This window comes from Arvicola amphibius, chromosome 11 (genome assembly GCF_903992535.2).
Source record: "Arvicola amphibius chromosome 11, mArvAmp1.2, whole genome shotgun sequence".
Taxonomy (NCBI): Eukaryota; Metazoa; Chordata; class Mammalia; order Rodentia; family Cricetidae; genus Arvicola; species Arvicola amphibius.
Genome location: NC_052057.2, coordinates 51515463 through 51537525, shown reverse-complemented (window position 1 = coordinate 51537525; position 22063 = coordinate 51515463). Strand labels below are relative to the sequence as shown.

The 22063-nt window shown below is 36.4% G+C and overlaps 1 pseudogene; it reads right to left on the bottom strand.

Moving 5' to 3' along the window:
* Window positions 1-8845: 8845 nt before the first annotated feature.
* LOC119826028 lies at window positions 8846-21464 on the bottom strand (annotated as a pseudogene).
* Between the last annotated feature and the right edge of the window lie 599 nt (window positions 21465-22063).

Sequence of the window (22063 nt, the reverse complement as noted above, 5' to 3'; positions counted from 1 at the left end):
CTAAGCAAAAACTACCTGTGTGTGAGTGTCCCCTTCTCAGTGAGGGAGGGAGTGGTCCTCCCTTTGCCATAACCAATATCTAGGGCACTGAATATTGCTCACTGTGTCTGGGTATGTTGTTCTCAAAGGGGAGGTTCTTATAATTGTCTTAACCAACAGCAAAGGCATTGGTTTCTGCTCACTGGGTCTGGATGCATCTTTGTCTCATTGCCTCAGCCACTCGAGGACATTGGGTGTATCTTTCTGATAGGTGCAGACATTCTCTTTGTCTCACTAATCTTTAAGGTGCTGTATTTCATTCACTGGGTGGTCTAGGTGCACCTATTTCACAAGACTTTTCTTCTATTGTGTTACCCAATCTCAAAACCCTTAGTTTCTGGAAGAAATAAATGTTCTGCCTATATTTACTTCAAATTCAACAAACAAGAAAAAGCCTTTGACAGAAAGGAAAGGCACCACCCATTTAAGGATCTAGAGCTCACATCCCTGTCTTCCCATCCCAAAATATACAAATTCCCTTGAGTTGATTGTTTAATTGTTTTAGCCCCTGCATAGGAAATCTGGTGGATGGTTAAAGAGCAGGTGACAACTTGTGACTATTCCAAAAATGGCTTGTCATTGGTTGGAATGTGTCTCCTCCAGTCAGCTGTAATTTTTGCAGACTTTAAAGAGAAAAAAAGGGCATGAAACTCATGTTTTCACATCATCTAGATGCCATCTCCTGTCACTATTGATGGGGAATATTGCAAAGTTTTCTAATTCTAAACAGTAAAAGCTGTATTAAAAATACAGGACTAACTAAAATAAGGAACAAGACAAGACTATCCACTCTTGTCATGCCTCGTCAACATAGTTCTTGAAGTTCTGGTAACAGCAATAAGACAACAAAAAGAGATCAAGGAAATTCAAATTGGAAAGGAATAAGTTAAAATTTTGCTATTTGCAGATTATATGATAATATACATAAGTGATCCCAAAAAACTACCAGAGAAATCCTACAGTTCATAAATACCTTCAGTAATGTGACAGGATACAAGATCAACTCAAAAAAATCCAGTAGCCATCCTATATACAAATGGTAAAGGGGTTAATAAAGAAATCAGAGAAACATCACCATTCACAATAGCCACAAATAACTTACAATATCTTGGGGTAACACTAACCAGAAAAGTAAAAGGCCTGTTTGACAAGCACTTTAAGTATTTGAAAAATAAATTGAAGAAGATACCAGAAAATGGAAAGATCTCCCATGCTCTTGGATAGGTAGGATCAATATAATAAGAATGGCAATCGTACCAAAAGCAATCTATAGATTCAATGCAATCCCCATCACAATTCCACCACAATTCTTCACAGACCTTGAACGAACAACATTCAACTTCATATGGGAAAAAAGCCCATAATAGCCAAAACAATACTTTACAATAAAAAAAAAAAAACTTCCAGAGGCATCACCATCCCTGACATCAAAGCTCTGTTATAGAGCTACGATAATGAAAACATCTTGATGTTGGCATAAAAAACAACAGGTTGACCAATGGAATTGAATCAAAGAACCAGATATTAATTCACACACCTATAAACACATGATTTTTGACAAAGAAGGTAAAATTATAAAATAGAAAAAAGAAAGCTTCTTCAATAAATGGTGCTAACATAACTGGATGTTAACATGTGGAATAACGTAAATAGATCCATATCTTCCCCCATGCATAAACTCAAATCCAAATGAATTAAAAACCTCAATACAAATCTGACCAAACTGAACCTCATGAGAAATTAGAAAGTAGCCCTCATTGCATGGGCATAAGAAACCACTTCCTAAATATGATACCAGTAGCACAGACCCTGAGAACAAAAATAAAAAATTGGACCTCCTGAAACTGAGACACTTCTGTAAAACAAAGGACACAGTCAATAAGACAAAAAGACAGCTTACTGAATGTGAAAAGATCTTTACCAACCCCACATCAGACAGAGGACTGATATCCAAAATATATAAAGAATTCAAGAAATTAGATATCAAAATTCCAAATAATCCAATTAAAAAAATAGGGTACAGAACTAAACAGAGAATTCTCTACAGAAAAATCTCAAATGGCCAAAAGGCGTTTAAGGAAGTTCTCAACGTCCTTAGCTATCAGGGAAATGCAAATCAAAATAACTCTGAGAGCACATCTTACACCAGTCAGCAAGGTTAATGTTAAAAGCACCAATGATAGCTTAGGATAGCTTAGGATGTGGAGTAAGGGGAACACTCCTTCATTGCTAGTGGGAATGTAAACTCACACAATCACTCTGAAAATCAGTATGGCAGTTTCTTAGAAAATTGGGAATCAACCTACCTCATGACCCAGAAATACCACTCTTGGGCATATATCCAAGGGATGCTCAATCATACTACAAGGACATTTGTTCAACTATTTTTCATAGAAGCATTATTTATGCTTCTATTTATTTATTAGTCAAAACCTGGAAACAACCTAGATGCCCCTCAACCAAAGAATGGATAAAGAAAATGTGTTACATTTACACAATGGATAACTACTCAGCAGTAAAAAATGTCATCATGAGATTTGCATGCAAATGGATGGAAATAGAAAGAAACATCCTGAGTGAAGTAACCTTGACCCAGAAAGATGAACATGGTATGTACTCACTCATAAGTGGATACTAAGTTTTAAGCAAAGGACAACAAGCCTATAGTCTATGATCCTAAAAAGCTAAGTAAGAAGGTGAACACTAAGAAAAACAAACATAGATCCACCTGGAAGGGGGAAATAGATAAGATCACCTGACAACATTGGGAGCATGGGGGTGGGGGGAGAAGGAAGGGCAGAAGAGGAAGAGAAGAGGAGAAGGGGAGGGGAAAAGAGAACTTGAGAAAACAGGATAGACAAGGTGGAGGAAGGACAGACATGAGAACAAGGAAAGAGATAATTAGATTGAAGGAGGAGTTGTGGGGCTAGCAAGAAACCTGGCAGTAGAGAATTCGCAAGAATCCACAGGGATGACCCCAGCTAAGACTCTAAGCAATAGAGGAGAGTGTGCCTGAACTTTCCTTGCCCTGTAGTCAGACTGATGAAGATCTTAAATGTCACCATAGTACATTTATCCAGCAACTGATGGAAGCAGAGGCAGAGACCCACACTGGAACACTAGACTGAGCTCCCAAAGAGTGGGAGGAGTTTGAATATGAGCAGAGAGGTCAAGAACATGATGGGTTCATCCACTGAAACAGTTTACCTGAGCTAATGGGTACTCACCAACTCCAGCTGGTCAGGGAAGGGACCAGCATAGGATGAAACTAGTCCCTCTGAATGTGGGTGACAGTTGTATGACTGGGACAAACTGAGGGGCAGTGGCACCAGGATTTATCCCTACTGCTCATACTGGCTTTTTGGGAACCTATTCTCTTTGGAAGGATACCTTGCTCAACCTAGATATTAGCAAGGAGGACCTTGCACCTTCTCCAAAGCAATGGTGCCTTACTCTCTCTGAGGAGTGGATGGGGTTTGTGGTGGGGAGTGGATGTGGGGAATGGGAGGAGAGGAGGGTGTGGGAACTGCAATTGGTGTGTGGAATGAAGTAAGATTGTTTTCTTTTTTAATAAAATAAGATAAATTATTTAAAAATACAGGGCTAAAACAATAGTTTGTGTATGTCCTCACAGACCATTGTACTTCTCCTCCTGTATAATGAATAATGCTGTCAACCTCATTTCTAAGAGAGAATTCCTAAGTTCTCCCAACATTATCTGGTATTTTATCTTTATAAAGTTTCTTTTCTTACTTAACCCTTCTTTAATTTTCTCATTTCCAATAAAATAACCAGGGTGTGCCTCCCTAAAAGAACATCCAAATCTAAATACCTTTTTGAGTCTTGTAAATCATATGACTTGGAGTCATAAATTTCATTTATTTTCTACTTACACAATTCATGGGGTGCAATCCTGCTCTTGCTACAGTATTATGGTAAGTGCTTGATTTGGAAGGAACGTGATGAAAAATGAGAACAGAGGAGGAGGGCAAAATGGCATACACTTTTAATCCCAGCACTTCGCTCTCACTGTATACAAAGGCAGATAACTGAGTTCCAAGTCAACCTGATCTACAGAATGAGTTCTAGGACAACCAAGGCTACACAGATAAATACTTGTCTTGATAAAACAAAGTTGATAAGCAGGTAAAAAAATACAAACAAGATAAGTAATATTCATAAATATGACTGACTTATAAAATGTGAAAACAGCAGAAAAACAGCAAAAAAAGAAGGACCATAATGAAATCATTAATTAAGGACACAATCATGCAGTATTAATCAGTAAGAGTTGTGTATTACATTTTTTGTTTGTTTGTTTATTGTTTTGTTTTTCGAGACAGGGTTTCTCTGTGGCTTTGGAGCCAGTCCTGGAACTCACTCTTGTAGCTCTGGCTGAGTTTGAACTCACAGAGGTCCGCCTGCCTCTGCTTCCCAGGTGCTGGGATTAAAGGCATGTGTCATCACCACCCAGCATGTATTGCATTTTTTTAAAGGAACATGAATAGATGGAAAGATATTACATGACCATCTATGTTGGCACTCACATGTATAACTGCTGCATAAATGCTGCACTCTATCTGGGACTGACTGCGTCTTGAATCTACATGCCTGCCATCCTCAGAAACTGTCCTGTCCCACAATAACCACCATCCCTTTCCATTCCACTGTGCATCATGTACACAGGGAACTCAGAGTGACAGTATCTGTGAAATCAGTTTGAGCCAAATGCAGTTTAAATTTAAATTGCCAACTCCATGACAGCAAAACTATCCATTCTCACAGTGCCCTAAGCAAGGATTTGAGTTGTTCTTTGAAGCCAGAGGTGAATCCTCAACAAGCAGAAAAGTGCTAAAAGCTGCATTAAATAAGTCTTAGGCATATGAAGAAACTGTCTCAGCAAGTGTTTGCTGTCGGATCACAGTCTAAACAATGAAAACATCTTACTCCATATACAACACTAGCTGCCCTTTTTTTTTTATTGTTTTTGCTTTTGCTTTCGATTATGAGAGTAATCCAGTCTGACACAGCAAAAGAGTTTCTAAATACCTCAGAAACATACCATCACATTATAAAGTTTTCGTTACCCTGTATTATTTAGCAAAGCTTGAAAATCTATGTTTTGTGCCTGTTCCCCAAATTCTATTTTATTCTTTGATTTTCAAAATTAAATCACGGAATGCTAAATGTTGAGCAAAATTTAAAAGTTATCAATATGTTTCTCTTGCATCATGCAAAAAGCATGTTTTTTATGTTTTCTAAGACTTCAGAACATGAATCTTAATCATTCTATCCTACAAGGTTCATGCTGAATGACTAATAAGGAAATCCTGAAATTAAACAAAACACATATTCCAAAGAACCTTGACAAGGAAGTTCTGAAAACACATAGATAGCTTTAATTTACTCTTATGGTCCCTAAATAATCAAAAGTATACAGAAAAAGAGTAAGAACAAAACAAGATAGAGTTATATGGAAAGATGAAGATTTCAAACAATAAATTTCCTTTTATCTACTCATTTGTAGGCAAAAACAAATTCTTAACCTTATTTGAATTTCAATTTTAAATATAGTTCCACCAAAATATATTCCTTGCATATCAGGTCAAACCCAATATAATCTAGTGTATACTCTGCATTCCTGTGAGGTAGGCAAGTCATTCTCAATGGTGATGTATCCTTTCTGTGGACAAATATAAATCTGGGTAAGTTATTTACCCACATGCATTTGTTGTGACACTTCATGAGTCCACATGAGTCTGCCAGAGCATGCGAAGGAGTGGCATACAACCTGCTCTGATAATTCCAGATCACTTCATTTCTTATAATTTAGAGTTACATGTCAATTTTTTAAAATTCTCTTTATACTTATCATATTATACTATATAAGAATCTCTTCCCACTTCTGAAATGATAGCAAATCTTTGCACCTTGCTTAGTAATTTTCTTGTCAGAATCGATTTTGCTCGGTATATTGAATACAGCACACAGACTGTCATTGTTACTTTATCTAAGACACGAGGCACAAGTGTTTGAAGTTTTAGAAGTATTGCTGACTTCTTATGAAAGAAACTCCTCAGTTATGTGCTAGCTCCGACTGTCACTGCCTCTTCAAGGTAAGGATTCTATGTCTTATGAAAATGAGAGAAGTTTTTCTATAGACTTGAGCAAATCAATACCCACCAAAGGAACATCATCATTTCGTGACTCATTTAAACATGATTCATTGAGATAACTTTGATTGGTACAATGAACTGTGAGTTATTTCAGTTCTTGACATGGTTGAAGTGATATGTGACTGATTTTTACTGAAAAACTACTAACAGATGGTTGAGAGGAATTTTCATGTGGACAAATGTGTAAGATCTTGGGAAAAATATGAAGATATGTATATCTGGTTTGGCTTGGAAAAAAAAAAGAATCTCAAATCCAGTAAAAATTAACTAAATTCTATTACCACATAAGATGAAAACTGCACTTTCACACTCAATATGTTTGTTTTAAAATACTAAAATGTGATTGTATGTAAAAATGCATGTATTCTATGAGATAAGCATCAAGAAAACAAACACTTGTCAGAAAATTGTGACAGCAGACTCCTTGATGACTCATCAACCTAAACCATTGTGGTAAGAATGGCAAGAAAAGCTATCCCTCTGGGGTAGTTTGAATGCAATTGGCCCCCACAATTTCACAGGGAATGGCACTTTTTAGGAGGTATAACTTTGTTGGAGTTGGTAGGGCCTTGTTGGAAGAAGTGTTTCACTGTGGGAGTCAGCTGTGAGGTTTCCTCTGCTCAGGATACTGCATGATATCTCAGCTGACTTCCTGTTCCCTGCAAGATGTAGGATTCCGAGGTACTTCTCCAGTACTATGTCCGCCAGAGTGCAGCTATGCTCCTACCATGATGATAATTGACTGAACCTCTGAAAATTTAAGTGAGCCATACCAATTAATTGTTTTCATTTAAAAGAGTTACTGTGGTCATGGTCTCTCTTCACAGAAATTGAAATTATAACTAAGACAACTCTTAAAGGATTTCCCTAAAGTATAATTAGAACTTTGATGCAAAGCAAATTTTTTCCTAATATTTGGTTGATAAATATGAGAAAAAACCTTGCATTTAAAATCAGCCTTATTGCAACAAAAGAAATTTTCGGTTTTTTCCACTTTCACAATATTTAACTAGACAGAATATGGAAATAGCCTATCTAATTAAAATATAGGCTTAACTAAACCAATATGTAAATTCACAGAGCAACAGTGTGTGCTAAGTCTATCAGGACCTTTAGAACCCATAGAGAAAAAGTCTCACTTATTAACATTACTATTTTAGAGAATAACACTAAATAACATGACAATATTCATTACCTTCAAGAGAGAAAGGGAATCAGCACCACCATCATAGAAATTAATATAAGTTTAAAAATCAAAATTGAATGATGATAACATTTAAAGAGTATTACTTTGAAAGCAAAAATATTCTATTGCATGTCTTTTTTTGTATTCAGAATAGAAATGATCCTCTAGAAAACCATAGTGCTTGTGTAGTAGCCCCCATTTTTAGGTTGCTTAATTTAAAATTCACAACGAGGCATTTTACAACTGAAATGCATATTCTGGGCATTTAAACTTGGCATTACAATAGTGGACAATGCAGTCTGCATCCAAATCCTCTAATAGTTTCATTTTTTTTCTTAATGTTATTGTCTCCCTTTCATAGAAGTGATCCCTAGTGTAGTTCTCCTCAGAAATGAGCTTAAGACCAGAGAAATCTCATTCCTTAAAGGAATGAAGAACATTTACTATAGTGCAGTATTTACTTTCCAATATATCATAATTCTCTGGTTCCTGAAAAAAAAAACTTTATCTCTTGAACTCTATAGAAAACATTTAAGTGTCAAATTTAATTCTCTTGAATATTGTTAATACATAGTTATATAAGATTACAATTAGCTTGTTTTGACACATTTGCCATTGTTATTATTATTATAAATTATTATCAAATAAGTTGAGAGCCAAAAAATGGAGAAAAGTAAAAGAAGAATGGTACCAGCCTCTATTCTCAACATTTTTGCAGCGTTCTCTTTTAAGACCTCTTTCTTATCTCTTCCACTCCATGTAATTTCGGTACAGAAAAGAGGCTTCATTCTGGCAGTTATCAGCAATTCTGATTCACATCAATAGTATTGGCATTCACAAAACCTTTGCAGGAGGCAGTTTGACAATGTGTAACCAAAATAAAGCTTTATGGATTTGACAATTCAAAAAAATAATAAAAACTCAAGTAGTGTTTGAAATGCAAGGTCAATACAGCAATTAAAAAAGCATCATCAATAGCAACACCTGTAAGCTCCAGTGGTGTGGGCACCTGTGCAGTTTCCTCTGTCCAACTCCTCAATCAACTGTCAACTGTGTATCATTCTTTTGAGGTTGGTTTTTTTTTTTTTTTTTGTAAACAGATTTCTGCTTAAAAGCAATTGGGAGGACTGGATTATTGTTTCTAAAAGCAGCCATTATTTTCACAGGAATGTGAAGGTGGCACAGGAAGAACTTGTCACTTTCCCACTGTCAATATGAAACAAGGAAAAGCAAGGGAGCTTGTCAATACTGGAGCTTAGCATTTCAAAAACTTTCTTTTTCACAAGTGAGAGTCCGTCAACTGAGAACAGGAATTCAGTAAGGGTCAAGTAAAACTGCAACAACTGCATGTATTCAACTAACAAAATAATTTGTTTTTAGTTTATTTCTGACATCACATGGAGAAGACCTGACATCAGCACAAAGTTCCTATGGAGAGTATTTTCTATTCTATCACATCTGTCATTATACTCTTATCCATCTCAGGAGCCAGAGAACTAGCAAATTCACCTAGTTCCCTTACATACATTAATACCTAAAGACCAAATAGTGGTTCAGTATTAATACAAATTCAAACCCTAAAAGTCTTACTTTTAAGTATTAGAATGGTCATGTCTACCAAAGGGTGTCATGTATACAATAGTGATTTTCAGCACAAGGTGCATTTAATCACTGAATATAATGTCTTACTGCTAAAAGAGATAGTTTCTTTATTATAAAAATGCTATCCATCCATTTTCAAAGTATTGGCAGTGAGCCAAGAGTTCCACGTGAGCAGCTGAGTTCATACCCTAACTAAAACAATCATTGGTCTCTTTCATTTCTAGATTGCAGAAAACACCAAGGTTCAGGTAAACAAACAAACAAACAAACAAAAAACAGTGATAGATGGGCAGCAAGCAAGCATAGCATAGCATCCATAGAATTAATCAGTTTCACCAGGAAGTTCATCAGAAGGTAGGAAATAAAAGAACTTACTCCATTTGAGAAACAGAATTTTCTCCATATAAATGCAGCTTACTGTAACTTTGTTTTTAGCTCAGCACGTTGAACATCCCTGCCCGACAGTCTTCTCTTATCTACAACAGTAATAAAAATCTGGATATATTAAGGGGATGGAGAATGGGTATTGCATGAAGATGTTGTAATTAAACCCATTATCTGCATTCTCACTAAAGAAAGGATTGAATAGAAAGGAAGAAAGGAAGGAAGGAAACACGGATGGAACGAAGAGAGAGAAAAAGAAAGAAGGAAGTGAGGAAGGGAAGAAACACAGGAGGGAACTTTCAAATCTATACCATTGTTTCTCATCAGAAAAAAAACTAAATATTTTAAAGTAGTTTCTAGATAATAAAGTTCTCATGAATACTTTTCAACTCACTCTGTTTTTGTTTGTTTGTTTTTGTTTTTGTTTCGAGACTGGGTTTCTTTGGGTAACAGTTCTAGCTGTCCTGTAATTATCACTTGTATACCAGGCTGGCCTTGAACTTATGGAGATCTTCCTCTCTCTGTGTCCTGAGTGTTAGTATTAAAGGTGTGTTGCACTACAGCCTGGCAAGAAACTCACTCTTTGAAAATTTGGTTGTCCAAATTTCATGCCTAGATGAATATATACCTATGTATGAAAATATATTCTTTAATGCTAATTTCCAATACATCACAGAAATAACTATTGTTACAAAATATTTTTTGTGACAAATTCTGAAGTTACCAGCTCAGATGTCTACCTTTTTCTTTTCTCTTTTCAGAAATATAAGTTTTATAAAGAGACAAATACAAATCAAGACAAGTTTTAAAAGACAATCTTTCCAGTTTTTCTGAGTGTGGTGGTAGTGCAAAATGGCACAGTCCACATGAAAGTCAGAGGACAGCTAGCAGAACTTGGTTCTCCCCATCCACCATATGCATTCTAAACGTCAAACTCAGGCTTATAGGCTTGACATCTCAACAACCAATGTTTTAGTATTATCAAACTCCAGTGTTTTCACACATAGTATAGTTATTATCATACAGATGGAATTTTATCCTTTTAAGTCAAGTGTTCTTTCTATTACATTGTAGATATTATCTCTATATGGAAAAAAATTATTGAATATCCAGGATTTAATCAACACTAAACCAAACACTAAACCTTAGGAAGACGGCAATTAAAAGGAAACTTTAGATATACTAGGTTATTAGAAGGGGCTGAAAGAGAATGAAAAACCTGCAGCCTAAACACATTCATGACAGCAAAATTGAGGAAGAATATCAATCACACTAGGTACACAAGGCCTCCATCCATGTGGAGTATAATTTTTGTGTAATTTGATACTTTTCAGAACAAACAGCACTTCTTAAAATCAGCATTTCCTTAAACATCCATAAGCAGTACGTACCGTTGCGCATAGTGCACTAAGGGGAACCCCTCCCCATCTTCCAGTTGTGAATGGAGACAAAATAGAACCTAGGGTTTTAGATCTCTTTCAGTAGTTACAAAGGCAACAGATTCAGTTACTTTTTCTATCAGACTTGTGCCTAATGAATTAAATGATAATGTTTAAATGACATTCAAAGTTTAATGTAATACCCCCATTAGCTAGCTCTTAATAATAATAAATAAGCCACTTATCATGAGAATCATTAGCACTTTAAGCCGAGTGAAAAAATGAATGTTAGTATTGAAATAACAAATATGTCAGAATTTCCAGGCTCAAATTTTAAAGCAGTTAAAAAGAGCAGTTAAGAAAATAGTTTGAAGAAGCTTTTAAAGAAATGAAAGTTCTCACAAAACAATGAATTTCTAAAATGGAAATTATGTAAATGAAATAAAACAATAACACAAGAAAATACTCAATAGTTAGATTAACTAATGTAAGAACAAAGGAAAGAATAAGTAAACTCATCTGTTGGGAATGAATATGCATATTCTGAACAACTTATCAGGAAGAGCAAACTACAGAACAAAGGTCAAACTCTCAGGCAAAGGAAAAAGGGAATAGGTACAAAATATCTCACATTTATGCTTCCATGACTCACAATAGGTGAAACAGGATGGGGTTGAACAACACGCAAAGATATTACAGAAGGAAACCCGAGAGTCAAGAAAAAGCAAAGAAAATAACTGATGTCCCTTATCAAGAGACTCAGTAAATTCCAAATATAAATCCACAGGAATAAATAACAATATAATAGTAACACAACACTCAAAGTTATGAAAACTGAAGACAAAGAAAAACAATCTTGATAACAACAACTAGAGAAAAACATTATTTACAGTGGAAATGCACATGTACATACACTCACATACACACACACACAACTCTTAATTTGATAACAAAGTTCTCATCAGAAAAGAATAGAAAATATTTCTTTAAAAAATGTAGAGTCAAAAAAAGAAAGCATCTTCAACAAATGTTGCTGGCATAACTGGATGTGGACATATAGAAGAATTAAAATATATACATATATATCCCTATGCACAAAGCTCAAGTCCAAGTAGATGAACATAACACCAGCCAGACTGAGCCTCACAAAAGAGAAAGTGGGAAGTACCCTTGAATGCATTGCACCAGACACTACTTCCTAAATATAACACCAGTAGCACAGACTCTGAGAAAAACAATCAATAAATGGGACCTTTTCAAACTCAGAAGCTTCTGTAAGACTAAGAATACAGTCAATAAGATAAAATGGCAGACTATCAAATGTGAAAAGATCTTCACCAACCCACATAAAAATCACTGTGAGATACCATGTTACATCTATTAGAATGGCTAAGAACAAAATCACTAATGACAGCTTATGCTGGAGAGAATGTGGAATAAGGAGAACATTTCTCCATTACTGGTGGGAGTACAAACTTATACAGCCACTTTGAAAATAAGTATGTTGGTTTCTCAGGAAATTGTGAACCAATCTACTTTAGGGACCATCAATACCACACTTGGACATATATCCAAAAAATGCACACTCATACTACAACATTGTTCAACTATGTCCATAGCAGCATTACTCATAATACTCAGAACATGGAAACAACCTAAATACCCCTCAACTGAAGAATGAGTAAAGAAAATGTGGCACATTTACACAATGGATTACTACTACTTAGTGGTAAAAAATAAGGACATCTTGAAATCTGCATGCAAATGGATGGAACTAGAAAAAAAACCATCTTGAGTAGGGTAACCCAGAAAGACAGCCATGGTAGACATTTAAGCATATTAGATGTGATGCAAAGGATAACCAAGCTACAATCCACAATCCCAGAGAATCTAGGTAAAAAGTGAGACCCTAAGAATGACATACATGGAGGGCCGCAGGAAGGAAAATAGCTGAGATCTCCTGGATAAACTGGGACAGAAGTTGAAGGGATGGGGGATGGGAGCATGAGTGATCAAGAAGATCAAGTATGGGAAGCATAGAGGGGAAGAACAATGAAAGAGATATCTTGATAGAATGAGCCATTATGGGATTGGGGAGAAACCTCGTGTTAGAGAAATTCTCAGGAATCCACAAGGATGACCCCAGCTAAGACTCTTAGCAATAGTGGAAAGGGTGCGTGAAGGGTCCTTCCCCTTTAATCAGATTAGTGACTATCCTAATTGTCATCATAGAACCTACATCCATTAACTGATGGAAGCAGATGTTGTGACCCATAGCCAAGCACTGGACTGACCTCCTGGAGTTCAGTTGAAAAGAGGAAGGAAGGATCATATGAGCAAAGGGTCAAGAACACAATGGGGAAAACTACAGAGACAGCTGACTTGAGCTCACAAACTATGGACTTACAGCTGGGGAAACTGCATGGGACCAAACTAGATCTTCTGAATGTGGGTGACAGTTATGTGGCTTGATCTGTTGGGGGTGGCTATCAGTGGAACCAGGACTTATCCCCAGTGCATGAACTGGGATTTTGGAGCCCATTCCATATGGTGGGATACCTTGTTCAGCCTGGATGTGATTGGGAGGGGGTTTGGTCCTGGCTCAAGTTGGTATGCCAGACATTGCTGGCTCCTGAAGGAAGGCCTTACTCCTACCCTTTCTGAGGAATGGATGGGGGAAAGAAGAGGCTAAGTGAGGGGGAAAGAGAAAGAAAGGGAGAGGATACTGGGGTTGCTTTATAAAATGAAAAGTAAATATTTAATAAAAATATGGGAAAAAAAGAACAGAAAAAATATGTTAGGAGCTGAAGGGAAACCCCAGTGAAAGTATTACTTGGTAATGATGAGGAAATCAAAAGATTTTATGCTAAAGAAAACTAATAAAGCCATGCTAAGACATGACTATAGTGTTTTCTAAAACAATCACAGTAACTATATAACAATAACCTTGAAGTCTCAGAAAATAAAAACAATAACCTTGAAGTCTCAGAAAAACCTGCAAATGATTAAAATAGTGGACCCATTTCTTCTGGAATGTTTTTTGTTGGGTGACTTCTTTAAAACTCTCCACACCATTAAATGTGTTTAGATTTGGATATTTTCATTCTAAATGGGGAAAATAACAATACATAAATGAATATAGTTTCTATGATTCTTGCATCTGGAAAAGCATGCCAACAATAGGCTATAAGATAAATATTAATAAGGATATTCAGATACATATAGGTAAATATATATATAAGATATATATTAAGATACATATATATCTTATATGTCCTATACAAAACACTTAAAATGTTGTACAAATAAATATGTAAAGATAAATCAAAGTGTCAGAAGATCTTCACCTGTGCTATAGCAGGAATGACTGTCTTCACATAGCATTTATATGGAGATCATTTTTGTGCAATATAGGATCAGAGGCAGAAACTAGAGGGTAGACAGGTCACAAGGATATGTTTGAATGGGTAGGATTTATACTCTTATATAAAAGATCAAGGAAATGAATTTGTCCTTTTGTCCCTTTTATTCCATGTGAAGACATGGAACTCATCACCTTTAAAAGAATCAGGAAAAAGCATTTTTTTTTTGGAAGCAGAAAGTGAGCCAGCAAACATCAATCTGCCAGACCTTTAATCTTATTTAGTCTTATAATCTGTATTCCAGTTTATAGGTTATTTCATATGAAGTGACTCTCTTCATTTGGTCTATGTAAAGTAGTAGCATTAACCAACTACCTAGATCTACTTCAAACTAGAGATTTTCCTTGTCTCGGCCTACTGAGTGCTGAGATTACAAGGCTGTGTGTAGAAGGAATGGAGGGCTGTGTCCCGCCACCCGGCTAGCTTTACCCAAAATAATTACACGGAAACTGTATTCTTTTAAAACACTGCCTGACCCATAGTTTCAGCCTCTTATTGGCTAATTCTCACATCTTCCTTTAACCCATATTTAGTAATCTGTGTAGCACCATAAGGTGTGGCTTACCAGGAGAGATATTAACCTGTGTCCATCTCGGAGAGGAGAAGCATGGAGACTACCTGAAGCATCTCCCCAACTCTACTTCCTTGTTCCCACAATTCTGTTCTGTCTACTCCACCTACCTAATTTTCTGTCTCTTAAAGGGCCAAGGCAGTTTTCTTTATTAATTAACCAATGAAAGTAACATAGACAGATAACTCTCCTCCATCAGCTGTGGCAAGACATTTTGCTCAAACAGTATCTTTGTATTAGCACCAGTAATAGACTAAGTTGGCATCCAAACGTAGTGTCTCTACATAATTATACAAGTGGTGGCAATTCTGTACAAGGTAATAGAGAAAGGAAACACATTATAGAAAGAAAGAAAGAAAAAATCTTGCTCACAATGACCCAGATATTAAGCGTGATTCTGCTGAGAACTCATGGTAAAGGGTGAAAAGCAGAGAGAAAGCTGAGAGAAGGATGAAGACTTCATAATGATTCATGAACTAAGCAAATACATATGTTATCAGTCATTCTAATGAGGTCTCAGACCCAAATGACGAACACAAATCTGGGAACTGGAGGAATTTGCCCTGGGGATAGGTGGCTAAATTCAGTCACTACTTATATGAAGGTCCATCTATTAATGTTTGAGCTTTGGGGATTATGTTTCTCTGTGAATTTTGTGTCAATGCAAACTTTTAAAGCTTAACACTCAAGCTTTGGACACTGAAGTTCTCTGGGGAGTCTACTCTTTCCACATTATCTAGGGCAGTTGGGCTTTCTTTGGACTGCTATCTCCCCCAAAATATCACAGAAGATGTTTTATTAAATATGAAAGCTTGGGCTTAGCTTAGCTTTGTTTCCAACTAGTTCCTAAAATTTAACCTGTTCATAGTAATCTACATTCTACCACATGGTTCGTTACCTCTCCTCAGCAATGTATATTCTACTTTCTCTGAGTGTCACTGAAAAGCCTTCACACCCACATTCTTCCTCTGAGTCTTTTTCTCCCTAGCAGTCTCATCTATTTTGTCCTGCCTAGCTATTGGCCATTTATCTCTTTATCAAACCAATCAGAAGATGTCTCAGGCACGTGAGGTAAAATACAGACCTACCTTCTCACAGTGTGATCAAATATCCATCAACAGTCCTGCATAAAATCTGGAGATTTACCATCGTAGTATGGCAATAAAGGATATACTTCACATGTCCTTTATTGTGAAGGCATGTTTATACATATATCTATAAAACAACAATTAATGAAATTAGAAGTCATAAATTTTAAAGAAGACTAGGTGGGTATATGGGAAGACTTGAAGAAAATAAGGGAAGGGGGAAATGATATAACTATGATATCTAAAGATAATAGAAGTGCTTTCTAAAAGTTGTTTTATTTGCAAATGACATAACTATGTAGAAATTAAAAAATTTTCTACAAAATAAACTCCTAAAACTTATTTTGTATCAAGATGCAGGAAACATATTTAAAAGCATTTCTATCACCAATTAAATCATTTACATTGAAGTCAAAAATTCAAAACCATGTACAATAGCTCAAAAAGAAATTAACTACATAACTGTAAATCTATAGAAAATTGTATCCTATATCTTATATTTACTGAAAACTAAAAGTACTTTAAAAGTAAATGAAATCAAAACTCATGGTCCATTGTTTTCTTGGCTGGAATGATTCAATGTATCTATGCCAATTTGCACTAAATTACCTTATGAATTCTATGCATTCAGTATACAGATATGAACAACAGATACTTATAAATATAGAAAGGAATACACCAAATTTCCTATGGAAAGCAAAAAAGCTAATTCAATATGAAGATTAAGTGGAAAAAATCAGTGAACTCAATTTCAAGACCTGTTATTTAGCAATAACAATGGAGGTATGTGACACTAGCAGATATTGCCTAATGACTCTCTCAGCAGATCAGTAACTCAGAGCATAGCATCTTAGCTGCCTTGATGTAAGTAAAAGACAGCTGAGGAAAGACACAAAGTGAGCATCAGTACACTTCCATGATAAAGAGGTAAACAAATATATTTTAAAATCTTTATAAAATTATTTCAAAATAAATTATTGACATATATAAAATGCAAAATGAATTATTGACATATATAAAATGCAAAATGAATTATTGATATATATAAAATGCAAAATGAATTATTGACATATATAAAATGCAAAATAGTTATATGAGGTTTACACTAAAAGCAGAGGAAGCATCTTGAGATACAGAACTAGGTAGAGAGTCCATTACAGAGACACCTAAGACATATTGAACATAACTTACAAGACCATAACTTAATAAATTAATTTTAATTTGTAAAAGGCCCATAAGAGAAAGAGTATGGCAAATTCTCAGAGCATAACAAATAAGAACTGGATGCTTCTTTTCAGTTAGCCAGGAATAGGACAGAAGATGCTCTTCTGTGGAGAATTCTCTAGAAATAGCCTTAGGTTGTCAGTTAATACACTGTAAGATAAATCCCCACCTCAGTGAATCAGTTTCTTCTTTAGAACAGTTTGAAGTGAAACAATAGATATATGCTTCCAAAAACAAAAAGATACATTGAAAAAGAAAAGGTCAAGAGGTGATACATGGGTTTGTGCCACTTTTGTATTATTTTCTTCTTGGTCTGTTTGCCAGTCACACAATAATAGGTTTTGAATGGGAAATTTAATATTGTAGAATGTGTTTGGGGCACCTATAAAGTCCAGTGAAATCGAGTCCTCTTGTCGAATGCTTTGGTCACAAAATTCATTCTTGCTTTGTTGAGTTCAAGTATTCCTGGTATTATCTAGATAATTCTTCTTACTGTAAATGCTAATATCAATTTTTATGTGCATGTGCTTCAGTAAGAGACATGAACACTATATTTAATGACAAGAAGTATTAAGAACTATTTTGGGGTTAAGCCCATTAAAGCTCTCAGGATCTAGAAAGATTAGCTATGGTAGGCGAAACTGACTAATTGCCTCTGAGGGTAAACAGAATAAATCAACTCACATATGTTTTTGCTACATGTTCTTTATTCATTTGCACAAAGGATTAGAAAGAAGAGGCATGAAGTGTGATCTATATGAGATTTTTAATTTTTACAGACAGAGTTGGAAAATTCCACAGGCAAAGACAATGATAATATGCATATCAAAATTAAAAATATGCAGGTAGAAGCTGATAAAGCAGCACTTTGGAATAGGCGACACCACCCAGGAAAGAGCCAGCATCCAAGGAGAAATATGAGATATTTCAAACCTTTAGATAAAGTACTAAATGTCCCTGAACCTGGACATCACCTAGCTCCAGACCTGTCTGTCTGGTAAGGGTGGGGCGTGCTGTCTTCCTGCTCAATTCCTGTCTTCTTTAGAAGTTTCTACGTGGTCTGTGAGCAGGTAGTTTTGTGGGAGTGACTCTATGTAAATTTGACTATTAGAACAGAGTGAATGTTATCGCCCTCAGGTCTCTTGGTGTGGGGGAATGGAGCAAGATCATTCTGTTGCCCACACAAGAGAAGTTACACTACTGAGGGATTTTGGGAATGAATACCATTTTGAAGGGAGAATTATGACCTGACAAGGTTTTTACAGATATGACAGTGAATTTTCCTAAAGACAGTATTTCCACTGCTCTGCAAAATGGGTTATTCCATTTTACCTACATCATGAAATTTAAACTTTCCCCCTTATTTCTAAACATTTGCATTTTAGTTTTGAGATTATAGTATTATCACATTTCTATCTTCCCTTTCCTTCCTCCAAACCCTACTGCAAACCCCTCCCCACTTTCCTTCAAGTAAATTCATGGTCTCTTTTTTTAACTAGTGAAACTTTTACAATTGAACTTTTAGGGAAGGAAAATAAAAAAATGTAAGGTTTGAATTATAATTAAGACTAAAAAGTGTTATTTTTTTCATAATATCCACACTTCTGCCATTTACTTAATAATAGAGATATTTATGTCATCATTATGAGACTATAACATAATTATTAACTATGAATTAAGGAACTTGGTTCATTTTTGGTATTTGGCACTTTAGATATATTTAAAATTCAGCAAAAAGTTACAGATTAACCAGAAGTGTAGCCTACATTTTCCTCAGCATCTGGGGTTCACTTTTGTAAATTCCTTTTTCAAAAGCTATTTTAGAACTGATGCCTCTGAGTAGCTGACTATGGGGCTAAAAGTGTGGACTAAAAGGAGAAAATTAAGCTGGAAGGTTGGTGTGAATAGCTAAATGTGGGGCTGAGGGAGAGCACGAAAAGCAGAAAATTAAACTGAAGGTTTGGGACAATTATGTTCAGCAAGGGAAAAGGAGGGAACTTTCACGCTGGCTGGCACGAGTACTTAAACATCTGCCAAAGCTGGCACAAAGAGGAGCTAACAAAGAAAAAATGCTCCTAGGCAATAAAGATAACTCAGAAACAGAATTAGACTGGAGGACCTGGAAGACTGTGGCTTCCCTTTATACACAGCAATGAGGAAGAGAAAGTAAAGATTTTACTTTAGTGCATAAAACATTGTTGAAGGTGGAGGGTGCAGAGACATGTTCTGTCATTCGGAGTCTTTGTTGTTCTTGCAGAAAACCCACGTTTGGTTCCTGGAACTAATGGCCAGCAGCTCAGAACCACTTGTAACTTCAGCTCCAAAAGTTATGAGGCCCTCTTTTGAATCCCATGCGAACTCACACACGTGGGCATGATCCCCACACAAGCATGCATATTTATAATTATAAATAATTATACATAATTACACATAATTATAAATAAATTTATATGAATTAACAAACCTGTTCCTGATAGTCAGGCATCACATAGGCCTTTTTGCTTAAGCTGACCATAATTCCTGAGAAACATAAAGAAAATTATCAGACTTTCAATACTTGGGAGCCTCTTGAATGGGAAAGTAAGAGTAAGGACCTCTGCCCTGTGTTTTCATATTTCATCATACAGTGCCTAACACATTGAGAAAACAGAGTGACTAATAGGCAGAGGACACCTTTTGATTTGTTTTTTCTATCCTTTTTAGATACAGTAATCACAGTAGCAAGTGAAATGAGTGATGACAGCTGAGATTTGCTTATGTAAATAATAATTCCCAGTACTCTAAAGCATTCCGACTGATAAAATCATTTCATTTCTGAAAAAAGAAAACATTAGTGGATTTAAAGCAATTTATATAAAGAAAAAACAAAAATATGTGTGTGTAACTTATTTATCATAAGTCAAGTCACATGTTCATTGCTTCTCATTGAGTTCCCTAGTCTAAAAACAGCAACTCACTTGATAGAGAGGTCTCCACACATGTTTTGGGGATAGTCAACACTATCAGAGAATCAAAGCTGCTTTGCTTCTGTTTAAATTTATTTTGTTACATTGTGAGTGTGTGTGTGTGTGTGTGTGTGTGCCCATGTCCATGTCACAGCACACATGTAGACATCAGAACTTTCAGTAGTGGAGCCTCTCAGGCCCTGGAGACAGAACTCAGGTTGTCAGCAAGCACCTTTAACAATCCATCTCATCAGCACATCCCTCTCATTTCTCTTGCTCAAGTTTATATTTAAGCAAGCAAGCAAACAAACAAACAAACAAAAAAGGCTCTTGGAAACAGAATTTTCCCATACATGCATTTCATTTATTCACATTTAATATTTTTAAAATAATATGGATCTTGTACAAAATATTTAAATAGAGATTGCCAAAAGCAAGGCTGTAAATCATGAATCACTGATCTTGGTAGATTTGGTACTTGAGAGAAATAGCTATCAAGTGCTGTAAGGTGGTGACGCTATCTTCATGCCAAGCACATACACATCAATATGCGTTCATCCCTTTAATCATTACTGTAAGATATTGTTCTGAGAAATCTACTATTAATAGACATACTTTTCAAATAAGAGATTTAAAGGAAAAGGAATGTAAATAATGTACAAATCATAAACATTTTGCAAAGTGTGGCATGTTTTAATGCTTCCAGAAACCAATGTAACTGCATATAGCTCTAGAAATATTTACTATGATATTTGCTTAAGGATTCCACATAGGCACAGGTTGCCAGCTCCCTTTTATTTTCTTTTTCATTTTTTTTCTCTTGTGCTATTAGACTTATGTGGACGCTTCCTTACCCAAACAGCATGCTTACCATAGGGTTCCTGGTGACCTAACAGAATCTTGGTGCCATTTGTTTTAATTTAACTTACTTTTGGAATAGAAGAGATCATCACAGTGTACAAATGTGTTGAGGATGTCCACGTAGAGCAGAGGTGATTCTGTGTTACACAGGGCAATGGTGGGCAGGTTCACGTAAGACGACTCTGTGAGGGGCTGGTGGTCAGCCCTGGGATCAGTCACCACTAGAAACCGTGGCTCCCTGAAGGCTGCCTGGATCTGGTTAGTGAAGGTTCCTGGGGTGAAATGGCCAGCAATCGGAGTGGCTCCAGTGGCGGCAGCAAACTTCAGCACGGCTCTCTGCCCAGTGTTCCTGGAGGAGATGACGCTGACATCAGCAGGGTTCTCAATGGCAACAATAGCCCGAGCTGCAAGCAACAGCTTTTCCCAGGTCCTCTTCAGATTGATGATGTAGATGACATCGCTTTTCCTTTTGTAGATGTACTGCTCCATCTAAAGTCGAGGTTGGTGCCACCTAAGTGGGTGCCTGCAGCGAGGAATTTGAGGACATCCTCCTCCTTTATCTGCAGGACATCAAGGGCTCCGTACATTATATAAGTTTCCCTTTAAGTTACCCCGGGAATCAAGAACAACGCCCATATGGACCCGTCCCGGGGCAACGCAGAAAGGACCGGCAGCCGGAAATGACCTCTCCCCCTTTTTCAAACAAACAAAAACCAAAATTCAAGGACAAAATATAAGCTTTAAAAAGCCAACAAAAACACAAAGCTAGTCCATGGTTCACCACTGAATGATTACCTACTTGTATCCACATGGCTTCAGGTGGCAACACAGACCAGTGATATCCACATGGCCTTCAGTGACAACATGGACCACAGATCTCAACATGGCCTCCTGGGAAAGAACAGACCAAAGGCCATTAAGATGTCTGTGATCTTTGCTGACATCAGGAACTATGTGGATGTCTGTTAGCCTTGCTGCCGCCAGAGGCCATGTTGTTGCCATGATTTGTGCTGCTTCCAAAAGCCATGATGCTATCTGTAGTGGTTCATGCTGATGCAGAAAACCATGTGGATTTCTATGACCTGTACTGCTGCCAGAAGCTATGTGGAAGCCCATGGTCCATGATGCTTCTGATTGTAGAGGACAAGGAAGATTCTTTTGCAGTAGTATCAATCACTGCAAACTC